Source organism: Molothrus ater, chromosome 5, assembly GCF_012460135.2.
Source record: "Molothrus ater isolate BHLD 08-10-18 breed brown headed cowbird chromosome 5, BPBGC_Mater_1.1, whole genome shotgun sequence".
Classification (NCBI taxonomy): Eukaryota; Metazoa; Chordata; class Aves; order Passeriformes; family Icteridae; genus Molothrus; species Molothrus ater.
The window spans coordinates 65,326,035-65,350,244 of NC_050482.2; the positions used below are offsets into that span (position 1 = coordinate 65,326,035).

The following is a 24,210-nucleotide window of genomic DNA, read 5'->3' on the forward strand; positions in this document are numbered from 1 at the left end:
TTTAAATACTGCTGGTTCCTGAGACAAAGAAATCCACCCCAACTCCAAAGACACAAAATACTACAACACAAAAGAAGCCAAAGGCAAGAAAAGAGAATCCTGCACACCAAAGGAATTTTGTGGGGAAGGTGGTATTTCTGGTTCACAACTCCAAACACAAGCTTGCTGCCTTTTATAAGCTTTATTACCAATACCTCCTACACCTCTAACTTCATTCTGGGTCCCCATGACAAATCAATCCAAACCTGTGTCTCCTGATTGGGCTCCAATAAAAGCCCAATGATGCAGAATATAAGTATTGCAAGGATACAGCATTAAGTGCTGAGAGCTCTGCACCCACTGAGACAGCTGAGATCAGGTGAAATGTGCTGTGAGAGAGGCTCACAAAGGACCCTCTGCACACCTCAGCAAACAGCCTCCAAGGAGGGATGTCTCTGCAGGACCAGGTGAGTAACAATCCTAAAGTTCTCTCTTGGTTACAGAGACATGGAGATGTACTGGCTGCAGATATAACCAGAGCCTGGTGGGAAATTCAGGGAAGGAAATTGTGAACATCTTGTTTCACTGCAGTGGAATGCTAACTCTGCTGTCCCTGCACACTGCCATTCTTCAGACAGGGACTTCACTGCTGTGCACTCTGTGCTGGCCTGGAGATTCTGCCTATACCAAAATATCAGCCAGACCACTAAGAGTTAACAGAAGATGTACAAAAGAGAACAATTGCACATTGTCATGTGAGATGAAATTAAATATCCCAGCAGACATTCCTGTTCATATGACATTCTGGCCAACAGCCTCCTCAGATACTCCAGTGATAACAATGCAACTACTTTCATTACTAATGCTAATTCAACGGGAATTTAACGGAGTAAGTCATTTAAATTAGCATTTTCTTTTAGGAATTCTGGGCTGGCAGTAGTAACATCTGTCTCTCTGAAGTGATAACAGAGATCTTAAGCTTCAGGTCTGGCTGCTCTGCAACATGCCGCATTGCATTACTAACCCAGAGCTAGGTAATCATTCTCCTGCCAGCATTAATGAGCTTCTAGCTACCTAAGAGTCCTCCAAACTAATGAGCACAGGTAGCAGGAGGGGCAGGGCAGGAGGCTGGGCCCCAGAGCTGATCTCTTGTGCTGCCACCTCCAGGCAGGGCCCTGGGCCCCACTCTGGGTACGTCCTGAGGTGCAGTTCTGGCACACACCTCAACCTAGTTCTTGCTCGTGTGACAGTGCCTGCCCCCAAAGCCAGCCCTGGGCTCCCAGGGAAATTGATAGTGGCACAGCCTGGCTGGATCAGCAGCTGCTGTGCTGCACCAACTCCAGCTTCTTTATTGCTTTGCCCATTTTGGGAGCACTTGTCCTTCAAAACAGGCTCTCAGAGGGCTTGCTGACTGCCAGGGAAAGCACACTCCACAAACAGAGAGCTTTCTGAGAGAGGATGAAGCCAAGGTCCCAGGAACCCTTGGGTTGGCTCTTAGGTTAACACTTCATGCTCTCTTTTTTTCCCCCATAAAGTATTTATTTTCTGAAATCCTTTAAGAACTGTGTGATTAACACTGTATTTCTGATTTTACCCAGAAGATATTTTGCAGCATAAATTCTGCACAGCTTATTCCATATATGTTTTTAATTTTAAAAGCATCCCTCTCAGCCACACTATGTATTTTTGAGTAGGAATTACCTACTTTAGAATAGATTACAGTTTGATGTAATTATCAAACTTTTTATTCCTTTGCAACTGTGAAAGAGTTAATCTCACATCTTAATGGGAGTTTGCCCTTAATAAGAAAGCATTAAAATAAGCCAAGAATAATAAGCTAAATGAAGGCCATTCTTTTACTTTTTGTCAATATTTTCATAGTGACAAATAGATCAAACACAAGATATTTTTTAAGGCTTCCCCTCCACTCCCCCTTGTAAACCATAAATGCTTTGGAATATTTAATTTCAAAATGAGTTGCCTGTGGATCAGGCTAACACAACGGATTAAGAAAACCTTCCCAAACCCTGCTGCATCTTAGATGGAAAAGTACAAAAAATGTTATTTTAAGTTTTCCCCCTGCTCCTTTTTCAACTGTTCCTCTTTCCCCTACACCAAAGGAACGAAGCTGTCAATGCTAATCAAAAGTTTCTTAGTCCTCTTCTGAGGCTTCAAAACACTGTAATACATATTTTTTCTAAATAAATGAAAACTTTTAGACTATATTCAGAGGAAAATATTCAAATGACTACATATTTGCTACACCCCACAGATATAGCTGGTATATTTAGAGATAGAAAGATCCCCTCTGCAAGATGAAAGTAAGGGAATACCTGTGTTTTGAGACAGTCTGCCCAAGCAGACTGTTTGTGAGAGACCCAATGGACTGTTACTCTGCATCTGTACCAATTTTAAACCCTTCTAAGCAAGGTAAGGAGACAATTCTGCCCAGGGAGAGCTGATTGTAAGACCTGACCAATTTTTTCCATGCAAGGGCATTGGCCAGACTCTGAAAATACTCCTTTGCAATACTTGCTTGTCATAAGGGATTTAATTTGCAGACTTGAATGTCCTTTCTCCTGTCCTTCTGTCCTTACTGCTTACACAATACCAAGGGCTCCTCAGTGAAATGTAGAGCACAGCTGTTCACAGCTGCTTTAACACATGGACACCAGCCTTGTTACTGAACAGGTCGGGACTTGGTTCACTGCCCCACTAAATCTGTCTGATGGCAAGTGCCGTTCCTGGAAAACACTTCTGTAGGAACTGCAAGCTCTGGTCCAGCTGTGGGCAGATGTGAGGGCAGCAGAGGCAGGGGTGGCAGGAGAGCCCTATGGATGTGCCCCAGTGCAGAAGGGGCCTGCCTTCCTCCTCCTGCAGCTGGACCAGAGGATGGAGGCCTACAGCTAGAAGCAAAAGTGACAAAATAAGCTCTCTGCTCGATAAATCACCAACTCTTCCAGCTGTGATGTCCTACCCATCAGAATGCCATGGAAGCAGCCTGGGATCACCACTTCCATAGGTGCTGGATGCCACACTTGACCCTCATCCAAACAGAAAGTGTCCCCTCTAAACATTTTGCAGGAGTGGTGAAGGCAGGGACAAATGACTTACAAATGGCACTGCAAGATTTACCAGTGTCTTTGGAGACAGAGGCCAGCCTGCAGCCTGAACAGGAAGGCTCAGGGAAACAAAAGGCCTAAAAAGCTCTAAAAGCAGCTCTAAAAGACTCTGAATTTCAGCTTTAGCATGGACATGGTTTTGGTTACTTACCACATATTTGAAACAATTGAAGTAGGTTTTTTTCTGTGTTTACTTTGGAGCAAGCTATTTTTAAGGTCACAGTCCCTGCTAAAGGAGGAAACTGTGCCTCTGAGGTATTGGGAATTAAACAGAGGAAAGAAAAAGGCACAGAGAAAGTAGCTGCCTTACAGAGAGAACTCAAATATTTTGTTTCCTTCCTTGTGCAGTCTGTAGTCAAAAAAGAACTTTACAGTAAACACTAACTCTTGTTTTTTTTAAAAAATGAATGTAATTCAAATTAACAAGAATTATTTTTTAACTCCCGGAATCCCTTTCTGATAAACTGTAATACAAAGGGATATTCCCACCTGCAGATTTCCACTTGGCTTTTAGAGTCTCAGAGCACAGGCTGACCACTCCCCTGTCTCTGGTGATGCATGATGGCACCTATATCCAGTCAAGTGTTTTGTGCAGGCAGTTTTCAGACCTGAAGATACAGATGAGGAGGTGGAGGGAAGGCAGCAAATGTAGTGAGAGCCTTCGAAAAGCCAATCAAGACAGAAATCAGACATTGCAGAGGGCACATATTTTGCTGTGACCACAGACTTCTGTGGCAGGAATCAGAGGAAACCAGTGCCAAAGGGATTGTGCAGGAAAGGACAGGAGTGAGCAGACAGAAGCTGCAAAGACAAGCAAGGAATTCCAGCCCAGGGAAGAGCAGGGCCTGCTGCTATCAGCCTGCAGCCTGCCCTGCCCCTGGTCCAGGAGGTCACATAACACTTTACCACAGCAGAGCTACACTGTATCTGACACCAGGAGTTAACTCTGGAGCCTTAGGTCTTAAATAATGCAGAGAAGGATCAAAGCCAGCAGCTCTATGAAAAGAGTCTTCTTTCATAACTTAATTGCTCATTTGCAAAATACCAATGTTATTTATTTAAGTAATTATGACCTTTTTGGATGCACTTCTAATGTAATGCTCATGTGTGGTTGTCAGAAGAAAATCATGATAATAAAATACTAATACCTTAGACCAGGAGTGGCCCAATTAACTTTGCTGGGACAGCATTCCTCTAGAAAAGGATCTGCACTGCACCTCTTTGAGGCAGGGGTTACAGCTGTTTCCAATTCTGTCCCAGGCTCTGCACTTGCTGAAGACAAATGCATTTGGAGCCATTTTGCAGATGCTTTTTTCTCATGCAAGTACCATGAGAAAATCATAAAGATTTTAGGAATCCCTCCTTCAAGCTGGCCTCTGCTGTTTTTGTCATATCCCAGATTATGGTGGATGCCTGCTCCTCCAGCTGTAGTGCCAAGAAGTATTTTTTTGAGGTGCAGAAGATATCTTCCATGGCTCTAATTAAACAGATCAAACGTGTACAGGCAGGGAACAGCACGTGCATACCAGTCCAGAGGACATAAAATGTCAACTAGAATTGGAACATCATCAGGAAGGCCAGAAAATGAAGGAAAACTCTTCCATGCCTTGACAGTGGTGCAACCCTGGACATCATCCGTTCCTTATGGAGATGTCAGCAGCAAGATACAATGATTAAGGGAATATCATTAGTATTTACTTATAGCTTGGGCCAAACTGGGATATGGAACAGCAGTTCTTGAATAGAAGATGATAAATTCTGGGAAGAAAAATGGGGATGGGGAGGGGAAAAATGGGGAGGTATATACAAGAGTTCTATGAGTGGAAAAATAAGAATTTATATGAGTTATTCCTTCAAAAAGGGCATGCTCTGTCTCACACCCAGGTACTACAGAAAGGATACAGCTTCTGTTTCAGTTGTTTCTCAAATCTGAGACATTAATAAAAATGGGACAGGAGCCCACAACCATGTAAGATAATTTTCTCTTCAGAAATTGTCTTTAGATGCATCTACATGTTCATATGGAGCCTCACCTGAGTAGGGTACACAGCTGTATTTACTTTCCAGGGACACCAAAATCTATCCAGCCTTTTTTTTTTTTCTTTTTATCACCTGCACAGATATTCTGTAACACATGTGTGTTTATGTAAGAAAGTAAAAATACACATCAGAGCTGCCTGCTACTCGTGGGAAGAGAAAATGTGTGACTTCTCAACCCCAAGTAAACACATTAGTAGGCTTTAATAAAGTCAAGCAGTATTGTTAGCTGTATTAGCAGCACTAAAGAGTCCTCTAGGTATAAAAGAACCATGCATGCAGAATGATAGCACCAGTACATTTAAGAACTTACAGTACTACAGCCATATCATTACCACCTTAAAAACCAAGCTTCCAAGGGTTCAAGAAAGAGATTAAAACCATGTAAATCATATTTACATAGTGAATACACACGAGTTATATTTCATTCTGGGACTTGTTTTATTTAAATTCTGCTGCAATCGATATGTATTTTGGAAAGCAATGCAAAACTCCTCAAGCAGATGATATTCTTCAATGTTGTTTGAACTTGAGAATATTCCTCTTGACATGCTGAGGTAATGCAGGCTTACCAAGAAAGATGTTCTAACTGAATTAATAGCTCTGAAAGAAGGTGGAAGTTGCACAAATAGGAAGAGCACTGTGTTATACTTGACCAGAACCAGTATGCCACGCTGAAGCACTGTGGAGTTTTCCACAGGTTTAGGCTGTGGCAGGATGTTCTAAGCCTTCCTTGTATGGAGGTTTGGTCTTCAAGGCCTCTGAAGGGAGAAACACTTTCCAAAATGTGAACAGTCTACTGTGTTTTTTAGCAATGTTTCTTGAAAGTACATTTTAGGTACAAAGAGCAGAAAAAATATCTGTCATCAGGAATAATCACTTTCTCAACTACTTCATGCATGTTATGTGACTTACCAAAATACTTCTGCTTTTGAGTCATACTACATCGAGTCTCCCTTGTTGGCTTTGACATCATATCTGGAACAGCCAATGGTTAACAGATTCTGATTTGCATGTCATCAGGGAAACTGCAATAAAGAACAGAATTTTGTTCAGAATTACTTTTATTCTCCATGCCTCAAGGAACACAAGCACTTGTCAAACTTCAGCACTGATGTATGTGAAAATCCCAGTGAGTTGTTAAAGACAACATCCTGCCCATCAGAAGCCAGTACCAAACAATTCCACACAAGATGGACCTAAGTGAAGGCAATTTTAAAATAAAGTCCCATCTATGAAATCTTCTGCCTGGTAACACTTACTGTTTAGCTGATGTCCAAGGCTAAGTCTGGAGCCTGTTTTTAGCAGCATGCTGTTCAAAATATGATCACTGCCTAAAAATCTAGAAAATTTTCTATTTATGATTCTCAAGATTTTCACTGTGACCATTTAAAAAACTTATGAAAGAATGCCACACTTGTATTTATGAACAGCATGGCTCATGTACCTTCATACTGACTGCAAATATGTTACTAAAAGCAAAAACCTTCAGCTTGTTGTAGCTGAGCCCTGTCAGCTACAACACTGTCAGAATGCAACGTAGCAACCCAAAGTACCCATCTCATTTTGCTTCATGGCCTTGATTTACACATTAATATTCTGATCACTATTTTTTCTGAAATCCAAAGAGTCCATATGAGCTGATACTGGGATAATGGATCTCAGTCACTGCATGGCAGTGTCAGAGATAGAGAACACAGTATTCTGGTGGGCTCTGCAACAGTTGTGTAACTTACTCCTTGGGGCTTTCAACACTGACTGCAAACCTCAGCTGCTGTAAGGTCCAACAAATTATGTGATGCAAAAAAATCCTTTTTTTTGCATCACATAATTTGTTGGACCTTACAGCAGCTCAATCCACTGAATGCAAGAGACTAACTGGTGGGAGAAAATCATCTACCTGTTACACTATGCTTTGTCATCTGGGAACAATCCCAAATTGCCCCTCAGGACTGTTCAAAGGTTGTACCAGAGTTTTACAGAGCATTCGAGATTACATCACTTAGCTGTAAAATCCCATTTGGGATGCAATAATGTTTGCTGTATCTGGAATTACTGCAAGCATCCTGGTAACAAAGTAAGAACACACCATCTTCCTCTGCTAGAAAGTTGCTGAGAAGGTAGTTTTACCTTCAAGAAACTGCGCCCACTCTTATTAAGCAGGACACATTATAATAATGGACTTTTTTGTCACCAAGTCTTGCATCACAAGTATCCAAACTGAAAATTGTCACTGGCAAAGTATCTTATAATTCAGAAGGAAAGCACACTCATAATGGAATCTGAATTGTGCTTTACTGCTTCTAAAACTTCAGAATGTACTGATTCCAAGAAGAGATGGGCCTCCATTTTGGTAAGCAAGAACCAGCTTTTAACTTATTGTCAGCCTGCAGCAGCTGCTGCATTATTCACGTGTTCTTTCACCCTGCCAAGGGTGAAGCTCATTATTCCTTAAGGATTAAAGGAGTTTTTATGGGGCTTGCTAGTAGCCAGGTAGGGGTCGGTGTCTTCTCTCAAGTAACAAGCGACAGGACAAGAGGAAACAGCATCAAGTTGTACCAGGGGAGGTTTAGGATGGATAACAGGAAAAATTTCTTCATGGAAAGGACTGTCAAGCATTGGAACATGCTGCTTGGGGTAGTGGTGGAGTCACCATTCCTGGAGGGATTTGAAAGGTGTGCAGATGGGGACATGTTTTAGTGGTTGCCTTGGCAGTGTTCAGTTAATGGTTGCCCTTAATATGAGAGCTCTTTCCCAACCTAAAGGATTCTGTGATTCTGTAATGCTATGGCAACAAAACATAACTTTCGTTAGATCCCTGAATTTCTAATGACATAAAGTGGTATTAATAAAATAGTCTTAGGGCAAGCTAGGGCAAGTACTCACCAAAACACCAGAAAAAAAATGTTCTGACGCAGCTTAAAATATATTAAAATAATTCTGAATTCACCTGATTCTATCCTCCAAGTCAAAGGGAGCAAAAAAGGAGGGAAGGTTCTCAGGTATAATTCATGATGCAGTTTTCAGGGAGCACCGTGTCCACAGACATTGATCAGGCACAACCCTTGTTACTCCCCAAAGCACTGCCCAGAGAATGCACAGTTGAATGAAAGAATCACCCCCATGATGTCAGGCTTGCCCCATGCACAGGGACATGAGGAGAAGCCTTGCCTGGGCTGTGGCAGCTGTGATAACACCCAAGGTCTGGTTATGAAGAGCAAAGAGCTCTTCTTCTTCATTCTTGAAGAGGAATGTTCCTCTTCATTACAGCTACAGGCCTGTATATGTGCATTTTTCACCTGTGTCCACACATGTGCAAAATTTCTGGTTTCTTGCTGAGTTTACCTCTATGATACAGAATACTTTTGCCACTTTTGCTCTCTCTCTCATCTCTTTCACACAAAATCATTTCAACAATAGAGTTCATTAAACATCTGCTCAACTGCACTGATAGGCAGGCAGGGTCTTAGAGGGTGGCAGAAACCATCAAAGATCCCTTAAATGCCCCCAGACTTATTTCAGGGCCTTCCACCAGAGAACTGTTTGTGACCCACAGTGCTCTATCAGACACTGTGACACTTCCCATGCTCCCTGGGGAGGCACCTGGGCATTCCCACCTCAACACTGAACCCACTGCACTTTGTGTTCCATGGAGCAAGACTGAAACCATCACCTCAACCAACAGACACTGAAATTCCAACAATCAGCTCTTGTCACTGGATCCATCGATGGTGATATCTTTCCTCTCCTCTACCTACTTCATCCTTTCTTCTTCTTTCTTTCTTTTCGTTGTATGTTTTCTTAAGTGATATCTTTATACTTTAATATTGCTGCTTTTCTGTGGATACTAACCAAAACAGCTACAAACCTTGCAATTGCAACCAAAAGGTTCTAAAATAAACCTGCTGTCTATCTCTCTAAAAACACATTTCACTCTAAGCCACCCCAAGGGATCTATTAACAAAAACCTCAGTTACTCGGCCTTCAGAGGTGGGTCATAACATTTCCCACACCAAAATTATTTTTATTGTCATCAGTACAAATTAGGCTCCCAAGTCTTCTTACACACACAAAGTCAAATTGGACTGATCTAAATCTATTTTCTTTGCTTCACAGATTTTTCTTCCACAATGATTTGTGTAAATCCGTATTCTAAACCTTACTCTATTATTTTAAATAATAACTAGTAGTTTTAAAGAGAAGGTAAAATAAAATATAATAAATTATAACAACTTCTTAAATTATAAATAATAAATTAAAAAGAACACCAATATTCAGCTTCCACTGTCAAACCTATCACTTCAAACTGCTCTGCTTCTATAAGGAAATTAAAGTTTTATGCCTCCAGTACTGGGAATCCAATAGGAGCCTGATCCTTTCCCCATGAAATGCCTTCCTTTGCCTCAAATCTCAAAGCCAGCTCCGTTCTGGCTCTCTCCTTCCCATTCCATTTGAGCACTAAGGATTCCTTTCCACTTTCCTTGGCCCATTATAACAGATATACATTTAACTATGCACACACATATCCACAAAATAAATAACCTGTTCTTTGTTTTTATCCTCTGAAATATGAATTAAGGAATTGTCTTTGGTGACAGTCTGCTCTTTTGTCTGTGCATTACCAGCAAAAGAATAACAATGCTCAATGGATTTCAATCAAGAATTAACAAGAGGAATGAAAAATTTTTTATGCAGTTCCTTTTCTTCATATGCAGAACTAAACCAAGCATGTCTTCTCATATTCATGCAAACAGACACAGTTTTCATACAACTACAAAAAATCACTGAGAGTATCAGCACTGTAAAAAGTTAATGGGGAACAAACACATAAAAATCTTTCTGGTTTTGTTTATTTATCACTATTTCACAGCAATTTTTCCTATAGCAAGTCAACCAGTTTGACATTGCTGAAAGAAACCTTGTCCAACAACAGCAGGATGAAAAAAAGAAGCCTTGGAATAATTTAATTTTTTTTATAATTTGTGATTTTTCAATAAACTAAAAGCAAACCAAAATAGGGCTCAATATTCACATTAACATTAGAAATTTTACTTCCCAGATTTTGCTGAGGGAAAAAAAGGGTAAGCTAAGCACCCCCCTTTGGCTCTCCCATTTTGGTAATTCCTCACTAGTGTATGTGCCTACAAAAGACTTCATCTGAATTCCAGTTTAATCTCTCCCTTGACTATCCTGGAGACATTCTGTTTAAACATGTTCTCATTTTCTTCAAGTCATGTTATGTGTTTCTTCCCTGAAGTGCAGTGTGTTGTCCTGGGAGGGTAATACAGGTAACATTTAATACCTAATTGTACAATAATAGTAGCATTTATCAACCCTGTGCTCCACTGGCACTACTAATTCTCACAACATATACCCACATAACTGAGCCCACAAGTTCTGGCACTCTAAAATGCATTTTTAGGTCCAGCAGCAGGGAAGGATGGAAAGAGAAGTCCATTTGCATGGAGACCAGTGACAAAACCAAATCTCTGTCCTGGTTCTGACAGTTGCCCTTAGGATTTCTTCTCACTCTCCCTAAAATACAGTGTTTGTGCAATCAGAAGGAAGCAAGAAAAACAAAGGATCCATGAAACACATCTGAATTTCCCTTTTAATGGCAGCTCATTTTCCATTTGTAGTTTTGCAGTGAACATTCATTATTTCAACAACAAAACAGTGGATGATCCACAAAGTCTATGGGGAAGTCTTTAATTTCAGTTTCCTTTGTGTAATTGTTGATAAAAATATCCTCAGAGTAGACACTTGCTAGACACAAACACTCTGCACCTGGCTACAAGGATGTAGGTGGAATATGTAAACTAAACAATGTACAAACTAATACACACCACTAATGCAGGTTTAACCTTAAAAATCACAACTTCTGTCTAAAATACATAGAATTTCATTTTACAAAAAGATCAGCACCTTTGCTACACTGCTTTCACCTGAAATATTGTTGCATTTTTCAGACACCTGGAATCAAATGGCTGCTTTGCCACATGCACTCCAACAAACAGTGTTTCAGCAAATGTCACTGGAGAAGTCCTCATGTTAAACAGCTTACTGGAGGTCTGACACCCCAAAAAAAGACCTAAGAAAGCCTTCCTGTAGTTGAACACATACTTGCTTCAAATACTAATATGACACACCAGAACAGTGCAACATTTATGAACACCTGAAAACATTCTGGCCATGTGGAAACACTATGCCTGCATTCTACACTTTTAAATTTTATTTTGCTCTTGATTTTAATTATCAAAGCAGATAAAAGTTTAAATATTGAAGGATATAAGCATAAATTAATTAAACTTGTAAGTTGATTTATGTAAGCAGAAAAAAACAGGAAAGTAAAAACAACTGCAAAATATTTTGAGTAATTGAAATAAAGTAACTGACATTAAGTAGGGAAGAGAAATCTGTATTTTATTTTAATATGCAATTTTAACATAACACCTACTTAGGGTGGCATTTGAGAGCTAACATAAATATTTTAACATTCTAAATTGCATCTTTACTGAACTGAACATAATCACATTTATTATTGCAATTTTCACTGAAACAGAAACCTGGTAAACATGGATTTAATCTCAGTACCTTAAAGCAGTAACAGAGCTGTACCTTTGCCTGCACTCTGTGTCCATCTTCACTGTGCCAAGGACTATTTCCAAGTGGAAATGACTCCTTAAGCTATAAATGCACAGTAAAATCCATAACTGCCTGCATGACTGAAATGGCTTCCGGAAGGAGGAGGCAAAATCTAAACTGTCACCTCCAACTCTGCTTCTCAGTGACACGGAGGCAGACTCCCACAAATAGCTGAAAGTTATATTAAGAGGTTCTGTGATGTCCTGCCAGGGTCTTTACTAGGCTTCTAGAGTACAAAGGTCATACATTGTTTATTTATAGATAAGGAGGATACTGCACGAACCACGAGGCTTAGGGAAGCCTGTGATTCTAAGCTAAATAATTTTGTGAAATAATGCAATATACACATTTTGAGAAATTAATTAAAAGGTGTCCCCATTAACTAATATACAGTTTTGATTTCAGGAGAAAAGACACTTGTCTAAATATTGCTCAGCTGGGGCACAGCTTACCTTAACTTACTATTCAAAATAAATTTACAGGAGATTCCTCTTTGTTTAGATAGACTGAGCAGTGTTGTGATGAGGATTCCTCTTACTAAGCATTTATAGAGCATTTAGCACAGCTGTATCTTTTGTCTCTACACACAAAACTACTTTCTCCTCTGCCTTTGATGGTTGGACTTGACAATCGTAGAGGTCTTTTCCAACCTAAACAATTCCACGATGTTTGTAGCAACTGTAGATGTTTTAAGGACAATGCTATGTGCTCAGCCTTGGCTGCAGGGCTTGGTTAAGGTTTAATTCTCACTCCAGTCCTGCCAATCACTTGGTCAAATCACTCCTGCCTCGCTTCTGCTCCCCTAGGACCAGGTAGTAGAGTGCTAATGTTTGCCAGACAGCTGCTGGGTGCCTTAATTATCTCCACAAAGGGAAACACAATTACTGCAAATTCTCATCCAAGGACGTTAAATGCACGCAGTGTCTGTCAGTAACATCAGCAAATCAGTCAGTATTTTGAGTGCATACAAACACAGGCTGTTCTCTAACAAATAAACATTTTTTTTCCCTCTTTCCAGTTAAAGAAAGGACTAAAGTAGCCCCCAATCCTGTAGTGAATCCTGCTTTACCTCCCACTCCTCACTTATTAACAGGCTGGAAAAAGAAAGCAAACTGTGCCTCTCTCTCCAGACACTGCTTTTATTTGAAAATTTCTGATTTTCAAACCTGACAGAGCCTTTCATAAGATGTAATAGGCAAGCTGAGTGTCAGTCCCAAGAGCCAGAAAAACACTCTATTTTAACCTGTCTGAAATGCAGAAAACAGCTTCAAGAAAGAAAACGAACAGACAGAATAAGTTCAGTATTCTGTATTAAGACACTTCTACTGTATCAGTCCGAAAAATGGGTGTACATTTGACATATGGAAAATGCATAAAGTCACTGATTTTAGAAGTCTATATTCAGGCTTTTTGCTTAGGCTGCATTCAGTTTGATTTAAAACCATATTTTCCCAATTCAATTCAGATATTAACTGATGTCCTGGGGGTGACTCTATGATGCTTGTATCCCCATTAATCTGTTTAGCCCAGAAAGAAGTTTTGCACCTTTAAGACTGGTTCTGAGAGCAAAGAGGGGGAGAGAAGAAGTGCAGAGTTTGTTATCAGGAACAGCACTTCCTCCTTCCTGCTCCTGGACTGCGTTGTCTGTGGATGGACAGACAGTGGGACAGAGCTCTCCTTTGCTTTTTAGTTAGTTTTTAGCTAGCTGAGGCAGAGAAGTTCCCTGCACTGTGGTTTTTGTTTCTCCTGGCCCTGTTTAACCCTGCTCTGCACAGAACACCCAGCAGAGCACCGGCAGCTCCAGCTGTGGGCACCGGGCCGGGCCTGGGCCGAGGCATTTCCAGCGCTGGAGGGACTGATCAGAGACTGAGTGAGCTGAGCTACTGCCCACCGAGGGACTTGCTGAGTTTGTCAGCTCTTCAGATTGGCAAGAGTTTATTGTTTAATATTGTTCTTTTTTTTTTGTGCTGGTGAATGCTCTGCTTGTTAAGTAAACAGATTTTTCCACTTTTTTTCTCCAAAGAAATATTTTCCCAAACCAGTTGGGGGAGTGGCCACTTGAATTTGCTTTCTGAAGAACTTCTTTGGAAGTTTTCTCTCAAATTTGCCCCAAACCAGGACAACTGATTTCTTACCTTATTTGAAAAGTACAGCTAATGGGGATGCTCCTAAGGCAGCAGAGCTGGTCACTGCTGGTCACTCCTGTCCCACAGTGATGAGGTTCATGGTTTCCTGCGATGATGGACAGGACCATTCTCTCAATCTATTGATCCTCACAGTTTCCTTCCAATTTCTGCTCAACAGCAACACCTGTGGGAAAAATAATTCCAATTTTTTACTGCTTCCAGCACCTCAAGCTACTTTTGACATGGCTATTGATGGGTTGCATCTTTTACTGCCATCAATGTACTGTCCACGGCATTTTCTTCTGACACCTGCTATCCTGCTGCCCTCATTCCTTTCCATCCTAATGAAGACTTTTCATTCTCTTTCCTTCCCCTTGACTCTCTGTCTATCAAGAATACTTACAAAAACCCAGAAAGATGTTTTGCTTAGACACTGGGTTAAATGTCAGCATCCATGTTTATCTCCTGCAGTGAAACAGATTTTCAAAACAGCTTCTCTATTTTCCACTGCTAGTGACACCACTGGTGACAGGTTTTCAAGTGAGCACAGCATCAACCTGTTTCTGCTCCAATTCTTATGATGGGATATTTGGAATAGCTCAGGGCCAATATACAGCTAAGCATTTTTCAAAGTCCAGTCTTTTCTCCTGCAGTCTAAATAGGACTTCAGAATTTTTGACATTGTGACCCTAATCTTTCAGTACCCCATTATGTCATATTGAAAAAAGGTATTTTGTCTTCTCCCAAGCCTAATCTTTTCCTAAGGAATTTAGGATATAAATAGATCAAATGTTTTACTATACACAGCTTGTCTTGAATTTTAACCTGGAACTCTACTCATTTAGAAATACCACTGTTATGTTATGTTATGTAATGTAATGTCACATCATGTAATGCAGTATATTTATTTTATTTTGCCAAAAGAGAAGATTTGACTTCTTAGACAGTTCAGTTTCAGCAGACTAAGATTTGCAAAGTCCATTTGCATTAAGAAACCTTCTCAAAATGAAATCTACTAAGGAAAAATTCCTACAGACAGCAAAACCCTACTGCAATTTAGTTAAAATCAGTCTCTCCATTATTATGACTTTGTTAATTTGTTTGGCTGGTCATTTGGTTTTGCAGGAATAATCTTATTAGTCTACAAAACCTGGTGAGCAAATTGTAATTTTAATAATTTTCTCTTCCCATTGTTTTCCATTTGAAGCTCTTCCTGTGTTCTTATTTCACAGAAGGTGCTATGAAGGGGAACCATGTCTGTAGACACAGTGGCTCAGGCAGCTGAAGTTACTGAAGTATTTATTAGCCCACCCCAAGGAGATTTTGTGTCTCAGTATGTAACAGACTGAGGATCCATGTTCTTCCTATCTTCTTTGGATTTCAAGGTTCCTTATGCACCTCTACCTCTCTCTTCCCATTACTTCTCTGTCCCATTCATCCCTCTTATCACTGGCAAGCAGAAACATCCCAGAACACGTTGATCTCAGTTAGCTCCCAATTAGAACCAGGGCTCTACACAAAATAAACACTATCCAACACAGGACAGCAAAGTCAAAAGCACATGGTGTTTATCCAGCAAACAAAAAAACCCACCATAAGTGTTATAACAGGATTAAATTTTACAAACAGAGAGGTACCTCCAGAGTAACACCCAGACTCAGTACCCCAGCACAACTCAGTCTTTAATGCGCTGAGGAGTTAAATGCATGCTCAAATGATTCATTAACTGGAACCCATCAGGAGTTTTCCTGCTATTACCAAATATGCCCATGTTTAAAACTGATCTGGCTGCTAAGACTTAACTTCTTTTGAAGCACAGACCCTTTAGGTTACACTTATTTCACTCACAAGGCAACCTGGTCCTGGATTACTTAACTGTGCTACATCCACCACACTAATCTAATGCCTAAACACAAATTACATTTCAAAAATACAATCTTAAAATGATTTTCTAGTTTCACTGTCAGATTCATCTCCAACTAGCACGAGATAGTTTGAAAACAAACAAAAACAAAGTGTCTCTTCACAACAGGTGTGTTATGCTGTAGGACTCCTTGCAAGGGAGGCTGCAAGGCTCAGAGGGAGGTCGGGCAAGTTTACAGAACAGAAATCACTTCAGTTGCTAATGAGAAATAAACTATGCCTGACTGCATGTTTCTCTGGGGTGGGGGAGCACCAAGAGATCACTTAGCTGAAATATGATCTACAATTTCCTTGTCCTTACACACTTCCTTAGGCATTTGGGATCAGACAGGGCTGAGGACAGGTGCCAGCCTGAGCAGCTGGACAGTCCTCCTGCTGCAGGATGAGTCCCAGCACTAAGCTCAGATGTTCCAGCCCTTCCTGAAGGGAACTCTGACTCCATGCACACTGCTGTGGAGAGAATGATCAGCAATAATTAAACAAAATGCACAGTATTACACACTGAGGCTTAACCAAATCCTGTTTCAGCCCACTGGCTCAAATTGAGCAAAAAAGTTTCACAATTTTAAAATTTTAAGTTATCCATTTCTTCAGTTCCACCCAAAACTAAATAGCTCCAGATATAGTTAAAGAATAACAGAGGGTTTGTGAAATTTTAATGCAGTTCACTTTTATATTCCAAATGAAATTTTATACTTCCAGCCAAATCAGAACTGCTCTACTGATCACCTCAAGTTCTACTGATCCATTACCAAGTTTAATAACTTTTCATTCAACCTGTACACGTGCACAGATAAGTCTGTAGTATTCTTAGCTAAATCACAGAGCAAAAATGATTGAATCTGTGACCAACACACATTTGCCTCTTCCCCACTCCTATCAGAATCAGATGTAAGAAGAAATTCCACCAGAAAAGTCTCTTTCAAGAGGCTGCCAACTGATTCTACAGATTCAGCTAAAGGGCAGAATTCAGTGCATTTCTCCAAACAGATTCTCCTCATCTCTCTGCAGAGGATACAAAGAACAAAATTAGAAAAGGGGCAGGGGTCATGGCAATGGTAACACAGCAACTCCACAGATTTGTACAGGCCTTTGTGAGCAGCCAAGGTCTTATTTTCATTTTTTAGGTGAGAACTTTAAGATACTGAATCTTGAAATGGATTATAATTTGGCCAACTGAAAATTCACCCAAACACACTTGGCAATCAATTCCACCAATTATAACCCATACACAGAGCCTTGGCTGCAGCCTAGCATGAAGGACGTAGTTACTTAGAAACATGCTTTCAGTTCCAGGGATGAAAAGCAAATCTTAATTGAGAAAACTGTTGAATTGTTAGATTGAAGGTGAAAATTCTGCCTCTCGTCTTTATTTTAAGCAATCCAGCAGTTTTCCTAAACTGCTGAAAAGAGCCCTGCATTGGTAACACTGAAAGGAGGCCAATGTGATTTAACCAGGTGAGACTACCCTTGGAGTGTGTGCTCTGCACATACTGCTGCAGGCTCAGAGTCATCCTAACTGTTGTGTCTTTGTTTTTCTAGGTGTAGGGAGAGAAAAATCTAGCCCCTCTGAGGTCTGGGATCTAACCCATCTTTGTATCATTTCTAACACTGATTTTCCTGTGGCTTAAATCAATCCTCCCACTATGCACAGGAGGCTACTGGGATGTGTCCTGTGAACCCCTCCTTTTCCCCTAGCAGACTCCTGCCTGATGATCTCATTCTCCACTCATATCTTCTCATCCCATCTGTAGGCCAATAAGTCATAAATCTGTCCCTTCTTTCATAGCTTGTCTCATTTAATCTCATCCTGTCTCACGTCTCTTCTTGGGTGTTTTGTTGTCAGTTATGAGTCACTATAACTCAGACTTAATTCATATCTGAAACTCTCTTCCCTCCCTCCTCACATTACTGTTCAATAAATGCTTCTTAGGTTCAATGAATGCCCTGCCTTCAGAAAAAAAAAATAGAAAGGGAAAAAAATCCTAAACTAATTCATGTTTTGAACATTATCAAGGAAACCAAACTTACAAACCACAATTTCTGGAACTTTAAAATTCCGAGAATTTTGCAAAGTTTTATTATTAGGAAAAGTTCCTTTTAAAGGAACATCATCTTCTAGAAATACTGACTGTGACAAAATACTGATTGCAAGCTTCTCAGGACCCAAAATTACACGAAATTTGTGAAATGGAAGCACTCCTTCTGTGAAAGCAGAACCAAATTAAAAGCTGTATCTCTCAAACACAGCATCACTTGTAGCTTTGCTATACCTGTAACTTGTTTAGAAAATAGTCTATCAGGGTAGTGTTAGAAACATGAAGGGTTTGCAAAAAGCATTAAGTACATTTTCTCCCCAAAGAAGGAAAAAAAATTCCAATCTAAAATAGCTTGTTAGTCATAGTTACCCAAATCATATACAGTCTGAAATTTCTTAGAAAAAAACTGACTTTTAGAGGTTTTTTATTTTGAGGAACGATCACAGTCTGAAATTCAAAGTCTATTTTCCCCATAATGATGAGTTTTCAGAACATTAAGGAACGTTAGTAATTCTCATCTAAAATACTGGATGTTTGATTTGACCACCACCTTTGGGTACAGAATGAGTCCATAATTTCAGTTTATAGAATGTTCTCTACTATTCTTCCCGTCTATTGTCAATAAAATTGGTGTAAGGCTTGTTTCTCCTGACTTTCAGTGATAACTCTTGGGAATTAACTGCTTAACTGAGCAGTAAAACATTTTTTAATCTCAAGTGTACCTATTTTTAAAGGGTTAAAAATTTAAATTATTTAGATACAATTAATCTTCTTACAAGAAAACAGTATCACTCTTCAGAGCTGAACAGAAAGCCTTTTCTAAGTCTACATTAGGAGATTCTGACAAGAGTTTCCTGTTCTTACAGAGAAAACTGTAGTTCTAAAGTGAGACTGAGGATGTTTCTGAAGGCTAATGAGCTGGCTCAAGGTTCTAAAACACTTGGTAGAAAACCAAGATTTTCACCATTGACTTTACTTTTTTGGGACACCATGGCAAGCAACTACTTGCATTGGAGGTCCAATGCTGAAAAGAAAAAGGTAAAAAAAAAGTGAAAAAAAAAAAGAAAAATACTGAAAGGGAAAGTACTAATAATACAAAATACTTATATACTATACCATCATTCACTGCTCCCATGTGTTACATCTGCATTATGTGCAGCAGAACTGGTACTCTGGGATTTACTATCAATTTCTCATATAACTTATCTGAGGTTCTCTTAAATGAAGCAAACTGCATGAAGTCCCAGAAGCAGTTTGGTAGCAGAATCTGAAAGTGTACAAGTAGTGTCTATGAACACACTGCCAAGACCATGGGAATGGACACATAAAAAATACCAATGTGAATAAATATCTGGAAGCTGATAGAGCTGATAACTCAGGAATTAAAATAATACCCACAGCAACTTTGCTGTTTACTTGCATCTGCTTTTTAGACAGTCACATATGACATAGCATTCAACAAGAATGATTTTTCACATATCAGTGATATAACCATTAAATATATACCCTTAGGAAATACCTCTGCTTTTGTTGGTTTGTTTAAAATACTTCATTATGAACAACAGTTAATTATAACAGCTTAATCATTGCAATGAGATAACATAAGACTGCAATGACTGCACAAATAAAATGTTTTCTCTGAATGCCCCTCGGTATTGGTGCACTCGGCAAGCACAACTCTTACCTTTACTCCCATTAACTTTACTCCCATTAGCAGCTCATTTGCTTCCCCCAATTAATCAGCTACAAAGCTGTGTACAGCCAACCTCTGCACTTACACCATCATACAAACACATGTGTAATTACTTGCTGCCATTAAGTTGGCACTTTGCACATCCATAGTATGTATGTCACCACCTGCTCACACAGAGCATGGAGAAGGAATCATACAAGAGTTCTCCCTGCTTCAGAGTCATGGAACATAGACTCAACAGAGCTGTGCTACTTTCTCCTGTATGTATTCATAAAACAAAAATCTATTTTCCTATTATCTAGAAAATTCAACTGGAAAGTCTCATTTCTGCCCTGAGAAGAACTGTAAAAGCCTTATTTTCTTTCAGATGTATACAGGACATATACACAACCTAAAGCTCACAAAAATCCCTGAGGCCTGGCAAGTGACACAGGACCTCTGGCATCTCTGGGATTCTACAATTAATTTCTTCCTCACTGTAGGCCTAGCCCAGGACCTAATTCCTGAGGTCACCAGGAGTGTCATAGTGCCTTAGCCCATCAGCAGAGGAGGGGCTGTTCACTCTGCTCCAGTGGAAGTCAGAGAGAGAAGGATCCTCTTTCTCCACCACTTCTCAGGTGGCCATCAGTACACTGGGCAGTAACAGATGGTAAAATCTGACCTGGCTAACAGATGTGATGGACAGCAGCATCAATGTGTGTTGAACTTGGAGCTGCAACTCTACCTTTACAAACCTGGCTCCATCTTTAAGTTGAATAGGGGCATTCTGATTAAATAACTTTCATCTTTCACATGACTTTTTGTTTATTTATATATTTTTCTCACCCACTTTGTGTGAGTTAACAAGCACAAGAACTGCAGAGCATACCATGTGTGTGCACCAGTTACTGGTGTAGGATATGAAAGTGCAAATACCTGAATACCTTGCAGATCAGTCTCCACTGGTTCCCCTTTGTGTGTTCTGAGTTCATTTTGTCAGATTACTTCTTTTTCTTTTTAGGAGCAGCCTGAGACAGATATGCTGGAAGAGCAGAAGAAAAAGTCATCTGAGTATGAATTTAGTCAGAAAACACAGAATAAACAGAGCAAAAGTCAAAACATCATTATTAAAGTACTGTTACCCCCCTACAGTCTATTTGACTGATAAATGCAACATACCATGCAGAACAGGTAAACAAGCAACAGCAAACAAACCATGTCATTTCACAGGAAAGGATGGAAAATATTTGCACTGCTACTTCAGCAATTGTTTTGAACCTCCTGGACTGAACCACCCTCAAAGACTACTGGCAGTGCTTGAAGCTTTGCTGGATTTAGTGGCTACTTTGCCAACCCTTCTCCTGCTCCCCCCTTCTTCAGTTGAACCAGAAACCTGTTTTAGCTGGGTTACAATATCTGCATACACAGACACCTCACTGGCTGTGAGGTCACTGGCCAACACACCTGGAGTGTGCACATTATAGGAAAGCTACAATCCAAACCTAACAAAAACTTTCCATCTCTTGGTTACTCAGGAACTGGGGACAAATGATTTGTCATCAAGACCATATCACCTGCCACAAAAACTGGCATAAGCTTCCATTGAGTAAAGTGATGCTGCAACATTCCATACAAGCAGAGAATGTGGGAAAATGCCCTGTGAAATTCTTCTAAACTCATCAGAATGAACACCAGAGAATTGTTTTCTCTTGAGGCCAGTAAGAAAATGTGTGTTCCACCTTTGTGGAAGAGTTGGTTAACTGACTTTAATATGAAGATAAATCAACCTAAGTACACATATATTGCAACTTCACATAGAGCTGGATGAGAAATGTTACAGAATGCCCAGAGTATACTTCATTTCTCCTGTACTGGTATATTCCTTGATTCTGCTCATCTTTCAAAACTCCAGTCAGCCCCACCAACCAGACACTGCCATGGGCCATATCAGGCATAAGTGCAAGTCTCCTCCAAGCCCTGGTTCTCCCAGTCTCTGCCTCTCCTTACCATTCTGTCCTGATGTCTGCACGGCAGATTGATGTGTCACCTCATTACAGGTCAGACAGCAGCACAGAGGTCTAATTAAAATCCAGATCCAGTAGCAGAAGACCCACACACTCGTTCCCAGTTTCAAACAATTCTGTTTGCTAGGTTTTTGCCTTTCTCTGAACATAAGACTCTACACATGCATTTCAAACAGGTTCAAAAATGCATTTACTGTGCATGTAAAGTACTTCCCATAAAGGTATTTCATTAAATATCGCTGAGCTTGGGTCTCTTATGAATATTGATGCAAGCCTGAAATTGTTGAAACTCAGGGCAATTTGATTTTAGAAGATATAATCTTCCCTAACAGCAATTTCTAAAGATTTTGGGTCCCTCTGAAGACTGCTGAACCTGATCACCCAAAATCACCCATTGTTTTAAAACATTAAGGCAAGGTATATTGTGAAAAAGGGACAGAGTGGCCACTATTTGGATGAGATGAAATGATTTACACATCAGTAACATCCCATGGAGCTCAAAACCATGTCTCTTCCTGGTAGGCAAATTCTGCCAGTAGCTGCAAGTATATAATCTCCCTATAGAAAACTGTAGGGCTAGAGTGGAAAATTATAGATAAACTGTGCACTGAGTAACTGCAGGGAGTCTAAAGTTGAAGATCTAATAATTAAGTCTTAGCTCTATCAAGGTGCAACAAGAATAAGCTGAGAAATGCAAGAATGCCAGACAAGGCCCCAGGCTCTCCACAGCTGCAGAGACACCTCATTGTTCTGGAGAATTTTAAGGCTGATCTCATGTGGAGGGAACATGAGACATTTCTTTTTGCTGCCGTGCTGCTGAGGCAGGTGTCTGCAAGGTACTTTCACCCATACACTCCCCTTCACACACAGCCCAGTGCTGGCTTCCCCTTTTCAGGGCTGCTCAGGCACAGTGAGCAGCAGGTGCACAGGGAACAGATCTGGGGCAGCCACTTCTGCTGGCTTGTGGCAGGGAAAGCCCAGGGAAAAACTCTCTTTACAAAAAGAGATGTCTTCCTTGGAGTTCTTCCATTTCAAGCTCTGCTTTGCACAAGCAACTATTCTAGATTTATGATTTACTGGTGATTATTACACACTCAAACAGCAGCTGACATTTCACCCTGCAGACTGAAGGGAATACACAGGACAAGAAGATGGTCACTTCCTTCCCCATGCTCTAACACACACTCAGACAAAGCACTACCAGGCTGGAGGGCAGTTGCACACTTCTTCCTCTGGACTCTTCCTCTGGATTTCTCTGGATGAGAGAGTGCCTGAGTAACAAGTTTATGGGACTCTTCCTCTAAACCCAAATACCCAAATGTGCAAATGATATGGCACCAAGTTCTTTCATTTCACATTTACATGGTACTATGGACTCTCAGTTTTCTCCTGCTCTGACAGGAACTGCATCATGGGTTGCTTAATAATTCCCACTGAAAGCAAGTGGAATGCTCTCCCTGGCTTCAAGGAGAGCCAGAATGGCTTTTGTGTTATTTTAAAGTATAGCAAATGATATCCATGTCCTTGGGCAGCACAGAATACTGTACTTGGTACATAAAAACTGTTTGACTAAGAAAAAGGACCCGAAATTTCTCTTTTTAGTGCTTCAAGCCTTTTCAATGGCTATGGCCCTCCAGGCAGATGCAGTACTTTAACAGAGCAGTGGAGGAAGAAAAACTGGAAGACACATAACTGAAATATGAGTAAATTACCTAATCTGCAACACAGATCTGTAGCAAGCCTGGTTTCACTGCCAGTGAAGTCCAAGATAAGTTTCATCTTCACAGCAAGCAGTAGAACATTTTTACTCAGTAAAATTTTTTTTACTCATTTTTACTCATGAAAAAGCATGAGCACTTTACAAGTTCATATATTTAAAACATGTTGCCTGTAATAGGGTCAAGTGAACATTTATGCCACATGATTTTCCTCCTGAGTTTCCTAAAGCTCTCACAAAGTCCAGAGCCTTCTTTTTGCATTTTCTGAGAGAGACAAAACAGTATGAGAAGTCTGGGTTGCCCTACACCTTCCTTTTTCAAGCAGAAGAAAAATGTGTCACTCTTACTTCAAGATTAAGTTTTATTACCTGAAATATTGTTGTGGCTTTCAAGTCTAATTTAATTCACTCCAACATCAACTGACAAAGCAAAATCTGACCTTTCCTTACACAGCCTGCAAAAAAGTATCCCCGGTAGGCTGAAGCTCACAGACAGGAACAAATACCTTTATCTGTTACAGGGTTTGCACAAACACAGTCTTTGCAGCCTGCAGTGCCCACCTGGCAATTCTGAAAATCTAAGCCCTGCACGGTACCACTGCTATTTGTACCACAATATTTGCTATTTGACTGGGGGATGAGATCCACGAAGAATACCACTTAAAAAGAAATTCTGACCCAGAAAGTCACTATCCTACTCCATAGGTGTTTTCTCTGCCAAATGCAACTGGTCCAAGTCTGTCATCACGTGTCCCATCTGCCTTTCCAGTGACCCCGTACTGGTAAATCCTACGCAGGTAAATCCCCGAGGAGCTTGTTCCAGGAAGGGCCTCTAATGCTGCATGTGGAGAGGGCAGATGGGATTTGCAGCAAGCCACAGCTTGATCATCCTGAGAAAATGCCACTCCTTAGCCAGCCCCTCTCCT

The 24,210-nt window shown here is 40.4% G+C and overlaps 1 long non-coding RNA gene across 1 annotated transcript in view; it reads right to left on the reverse strand.

The window, feature by feature from the left end:
* LOC118697574 (uncharacterized) overlaps positions 1 to 24,210 on the reverse strand; it is a 58,723-nt gene that overhangs the window by 13,977 nt on the left and 20,536 nt on the right. Inside the window, exons 3-5 of the long non-coding RNA XR_004981784.1 lie at positions 20,480 to 20,585; positions 13,919 to 14,093; positions 6,054 to 6,166 (exon numbers count right to left, since the gene is read on the reverse strand). This is a non-coding gene — a long non-coding RNA (uncharacterized LOC118697574). The remainder of the gene's footprint in view (positions 1 to 6,053; positions 6,167 to 13,918; positions 14,094 to 20,479; positions 20,586 to 24,210) is intronic.